Source organism: Triticum urartu, chromosome 7 (genome assembly GCF_003073215.2).
Source record: "Triticum urartu cultivar G1812 chromosome 7, Tu2.1, whole genome shotgun sequence".
Lineage (NCBI taxonomy): Eukaryota > Viridiplantae > Streptophyta > Magnoliopsida > Poales > Poaceae > Triticum > Triticum urartu.
This window is the reverse complement of record NC_053028.1, coordinates 247,965,220-247,971,274: the sequence shown is the minus strand read 5'-3', so window position 1 is coordinate 247,971,274 and position 6,055 is coordinate 247,965,220. Positions and strand designations below refer to the sequence as shown.

Here is a 6,055-nt window from a genome sequence, read left to right as displayed (position 1 = left end):
CTCGATGGCGTTCGTCGTCGTCGTGCACATGATGCTTGGAGTTGACTTACCCTTCATGACGATGTGGATCACGAACATGATGGTGGTCTCCATGGAGATGTGGACGTGGACGACTTGCGCTTGCGTCTCTTGGGCGCTCCGAAGACGATTGACTTGTTCGTCGCCGCCTTGAGGATGATGAAGAGGAAGAACGTTTGGCCAACAAAGTCCGAATCTCCCCCATCCGTGCATCTTGCTCCTCTTTTGTGCGGAAAGCTTATTGTCGATGTAGTCCCTTTTCCTCGATTCGGAGTGGCGAATGTCAATGGAGAGGTTCTTGATGCGCTCTCGCAATCTTGATTGTGCGCCTTGCATTTGTCGTTGTAGATCGAAGATTGACGCTTTGGTGATGTAGTTGTTCACGCCGTCGTTGTTGTGGAAGACCGGAGATGAAATGCCTTGCCTATCCATCACTCCAAGAGAAAAATGTGAGTGGTAGAAAGAGAAGAACGAATACTAAATGTACCTTGACCGAAGTTGAAAGTGGATTAATGATCACTCCAATGTGGACAAGGAAATAGCACAATTGGTACCAATTATTGTCGGTTTCTCATACCTACACAAATAAGGCTTATGGTGGAGCTCAGTGAGGATAGTGGCACAAAAATTTGATGCGAAATGTTAGCAAGAGTCAATAATGTTGAAAGAGATTCACAAATTCGCAAGTGTAACAAGTAGACCAATAGCAATATATGGCACATGAAAACACACACACGGATAGATAAATGGGGTTGGGAAACCAAGGATGAGCACAAAATATGGAATCCATGGAAAACGCTCGTGTTGCACAACTCAAGAGAGACGCTAGCACGATTGCTCAATAGACGGATACGACACTTGTGCACAACCTATAAGATGCAAAATGTAACAACGTATATCCCAAATGTGCTATGTATGATGTTCCGATGGTATGATCCAAGATGATCGGATATGACAATCTTATGCAATGTGGTATGATGCTATGGCACTTGCTTACAAACTCTTTGTTCACTCTTTTGCTTAAAAGCTTATTCTTTTTTTATGTATGGCCACAATGCGAAATGCACAAACCAAGATAGCAATTGGGTATATACGGGAACAATCTTGTGACACAAGGGATGATATGATACCAATATGATATAATATGTATGCAATGTATGATGTAGATCACTAATGTGTACAAGTAACGTTAAATGGGTTAGGGGTTATCAATGCAATAGCAAGGGGATATATAATAAAGTGATACCACGATACCAAGATGATATGAAGGTTACTGTCCTTGATATCACGAGTCACGTTGATCTAGGATTCCATCTAGGATGGAACCCTAGATGAATTGGTGCTTCGTCGCACACTCACCGCCTCCTCCGCGTCACCAACCTGAAGCACCGTCGCCACGGCCGCTAGCTGCCGACCATGACGAGGTCGAGCAGCACCACGCATTCTCGAGTGTTCGCCCTTGCCCACCGTATACAAGTCACAGCCGAGTAGATAGAACAGTATAGAAAGATGATTTTGTTGTCGGCGTGATTTCGGTAAAACGATAGCGTTTTTCTACTTTTTGCTATGTTTCCCTATCACCCTCATGAACAAACAGCACGTCCTTAATAAACCTACAAGTGAGAAATACGATGTATGAAGACGACACTGGAAGTTGAAGGTCACAAAAAAAGAAAAAGAAAAAACTACATATAAAGCCACATATAAAAACATTAGCTATAGTGGACAATAAGTGACAAAAATATGATTATACACAAAAACGTAACAAGTCAAAATTGTTAGGAATATGTTTTATACATAAAATAAGGGGTTGTCTATTTGACAGCCGGATGAAAACCAATTAGGTGTCATCCGTTTTTTCAACCAATTACAACTCGACAAGAGTTCCTGTCCACTGTACGTCCCTCTCCTGAATGTATGTCCGTTTCCTGAATGTATGTACGTTGTCTCCGTCAGTTACAATATCAAGTCTCTCCATTATAACAACATCATGAGGCCCAAATACAAAAGCGAAAGGAAGACTACAGTAAAAGCGAACACCTGAACTAAACTAGGAAGTGCAGCCAATGTAAAAAATACAGCTGAAACGACCAGTCTAATTAGTTTACACAATGGAATAATCACATGTCAGGTGCCCTCCCTAAATCACCTATCTTCCGGATGCTTCTGTCAAGTACATCAGTCCAACTGCAGCATTCCCTCATATCAACATGATGCTTATGAATCCTTTAACTTCTTTTACAATTTACAAAAAAAAGGAGAACATACAATAGTTAGAGACTGCAGCCGAATATAATAGAAGCACTTCTAACAGCTAGTATACACCAGAAACACATGTAGATCAAAATTGCATTGAACTTTAGAGAAAAAAAGGAGTACTGCATACCATATCTGGCCATGTACATGAGCCTACCAGACCTTGTAACTCATGTAAAAAACTACAGTGACAAACAACTACCCTGATTTATGAAGATAGAAAGAGAAAACATGAAATGCTTCTCCAAATTGAAAGAAAGGAACCAAGACAAGTGTACATCAGGAAACAGATTATACTAAGATTACAGGGAAAATAAAACTACTAGAGAATTGTAAATCATATATACATTAGAACTTTCAAACAGGAATGGCATAGAAAAGTAGAAATTATACTGATAAATGCAGCAGAAATATAAGACCTCGCTACAGGAAACTATCACATAGTTGGACTATAAGCAAAGTAAATGGAACAGTAAATCATGTTATTCCAGTAACAATTACAGAAAAAAAGGGAACAACTACAGTAAACTTTTAAGATAAAAACCTAACCATCACACATGATGAACTGAACTCACACAGTTAAGTCACTCTGAAACAATACATTCAGAGTTGAATTAGAGTAGAAGACTGATTTACAGTTTGAATTACACTGTATTTTACAGTAGAATTGCAGTGTTAAATACAGTATAAACACAGTACAATTACAATGTAATTTACAATAGAATTACAGTGTAATTTACAAATAGAATTACAGTGTTTCAAATACAGTAGAAGTATGGCATAATTGTAGTAACTTAAAAAGTGTGATTTACACTGTAATTTCAGAAGATTTACAGTGTAATTTATAGTAGATTTACAGTGTAATTTACAATGAAATTACAATGTAACAAATACAGTAGAATTGCAGTGTAACCAGTAGATTAATCGTGTGATTTACAATGTAATTTCAATAGATTTACAGTCTAATTTATAGTGGAAATACAACTAGAGTAGAAATGTTGTGAGTTTTACAGTGTAACTGCAACAGATTTACAGTGTAGTGTAATATACAATCTAATCAAATCATAAATATAGTGACATTTTACATTAGATTTACAGAGTAAAAAGCAGTAGTATTATAGAGCAAATTACAGTTGAATTACAGTGAGATTTACAGTATACTTGCAGTTGAATTACAATGCGATTTACAGTGAACTTACATGTAAAACTGCTATAATTCCTCTGTAAATGTCACTGAGAATTTCAACAACTCTCTCTTCCTAACAACGTAAACTAGCACTAGCTGAACCACTAACTGAAAGAACACAAAACTGATAAGCATAGGCAACCCACTAGAAAATATAGAATGTAAAGGGTTCCCTGCTGCCTTGCTCATATGAAATGCATATTTAACAAGCACACAGGCAGACACAATGTTTTTTAGTTAAAATACTACTCCCTCCGTCCGAAAAAGCTTGTCCCTTAAAAGGATGTATCTAGCATCAAGTTAGTGCTGGATACATCCATTTGAAAGACAAGCTTGGGACAAACTTTTCCGGACCGAGGGAGTACATGCCAAACACTCGTAAGAGGAGAGGATCACATTTACACTGCAGCCACGTAGATAAAGGCTGCTTCTTAATTACTACTACTAGTGTTTCCAAACCCATTGCAAACACACATCAATCCACACAAGCAAGCGTTCAGGTGGATGCAAGCCACACTTCACACACCTATTAGCAAGGTCTGGGCATGTAGACACAGGCTCATATCAGTCATCTTCTTATTTCAGAGCTACAAAGGCGAGCGAGAGCCACCAAAAAGCTCACACCTAACACCCCTGAAGCTTTTCCTTCCATGTCCGAATTGAACAGCTAGCCAACAACCTGTAAGTGTCTAGCTATCCACGAGAACACAGTAGCAACTGTGAGTATTGCTCACAAAATGAATAGCTACTGTAAATAAAAAGTATCAGCTGAGAACATATTACTACATAGTACACCGATGAGCTACATAATACAGAAATGCACTGTAACAAAAAACAGTTAAAACTTGGTGGGATATTGAAAACTACAATAGCCTTTGCTGGAGAAATATAATAATGTGACAGTGTAATTATGCTTAATGCAAGAAAAATAGTTAAACGACCAACTAGAGCATGCAGAGGTAATGCAAGCAATAACCACCTCTACTCATAAAACAAAGTAACACTAAGTAACCACCTAATTTATCAAGGATTAAGAGCTACTCTCAGACTGCAATTCATTCATGAGGTACAACAAAATAACTTTTAAATGTTGTGGAAATTAACCTAAACATAACCTACAGAGACAACTCACTCAATTTACGGCAAAATAACAGAAAAAATTACGGAACAACCACTAAAAGATTCAATATGAGAAGTAAAATATAAGAACTAATAATAACCTTATAAAGTTAAATCAAACTCTTCAAAGACAGATATTACAGACAATACTCTAGAATTGCCCCAACATTACACATGCACAAGCACAAAGCCTGACGCAAACACAAGGATGGGAACAGCAAAAAGCAACACAACGTAGATGAACAACCTAGAATTCGAGGACCATAGCTCACAGATTCAACAGAGCACAGCCATCATCGGGCTCACGGAATTGTAGGACCATATCTCGCAGATCTAGAAAATAGAGTAATTGATGAAGAACAACAACAGGCCGTTGGGAAGAGAAAATTCCAACCAGCAGCTAGCCGACCGCAGCAATCTAAACTTCAAGCAAGGGATCCTTCCAGTGGATTTGAAGAGCTGCAAATTAAGCAAAAACATGAACAACCTAGGATTGGACGAGTGAGAGCTCACAAAATCCACGAATCGCGTCGGCGGAGATCTAGATAAAGAACAACGAATGGAGGGGAGAGAGAACAGATGCAAACCAGTTGGAGGAGCACTTCTAACCACCAGCGGGCGAAAAAACAACAACCGAACACCTGAAGCAACAAGAGAAGGAGAGCTGTGAATGGAAATAATCGCCGTCTCTCTCTCTCCCCTGCTCTCGAAATCTCTGTTTGAACGTCTGATGAAACAGCTACAGAGCGAACAGGACATTTCAAAGTCAAGAGGAAAAACAGGCAGCGACACGGGTTAACGGGCAGACCATAAGCAGAAGAGCGAACCCGATATAAACCAATAACGAGACGACCATTCACGAATCGGAGGGGCTAAAAATCAGTCGACTGATTTTTTACCAAGTCTCAGTCGATCCCCCACCCCCCGCATTAGATCACTAGGGGCTTCAAAATCTGTGCATGCTGTTTGTTTCTTGTGAAATAGGCCCGTGCAGGGATACAGCCGGCCTGTTTAGTGCTTTTTTTTGTTTGTGAAAGGTGCAGGTATGCGTGGTGGGCTTGGCATCTTCCACATTCCCCATTCCAGTGTGTGTCTCTTTCACCTGGCTACATTCGAAACCAAGCAATCCAACCTTTTTTTTACTCGTCTCCATTTTTTGTTAGTTTCTTTTGCCGGGTTATTTGGCATTTTTATGTGGCGTTTTCCTTTTTTTAGGGGAATGTGGCATTTTCCTTGATTCATTTGTTTGTCCCTTTTTATTTTATAGTTTTGTTTTCCTTCATCTTTTCTCGTAATATTATTTCCTTGTTTATTTATTTTATTTTCAGTTTTTCTATCGCATATTATTATAATTTTATGAAAAATAATATATCTCATTCACGTCCTTCTCTGCCTGACAAAAACACATTGCAATTCTTGGATTTGGTCACGTAACACTTAGTTCCATCGTGCGAGTAGTGCAGATAGGCATCATAA

General features: G+C 38.9%; 1 long non-coding RNA gene across 3 annotated transcripts; it reads right to left on the bottom strand.

Annotated features, from left to right (window-relative positions):
* Positions 1–1,805: 1,805 nt before the first annotated feature.
* On the bottom strand, positions 1,806–5,852 carry LOC125520842. Of its 3 annotated transcripts, none has more exons than XR_007288877.1 (3): positions 5,167–5,498; positions 3,987–5,038; positions 1,806–2,253 (listed from the first exon to the last, which is right to left on the bottom strand). It is a non-coding gene; the product is annotated as an uncharacterized LOC125520842 (long non-coding RNA). The 3 variants fall into 3 exon arrangements; XR_007288878.1 differs by having other exon boundaries at positions 1,806–2,250; XR_007288876.1 differs by having other exon boundaries at positions 1,926–5,038; positions 5,167–5,852.
* Between the last annotated feature and the right edge of the window lie 203 nt (positions 5,853–6,055).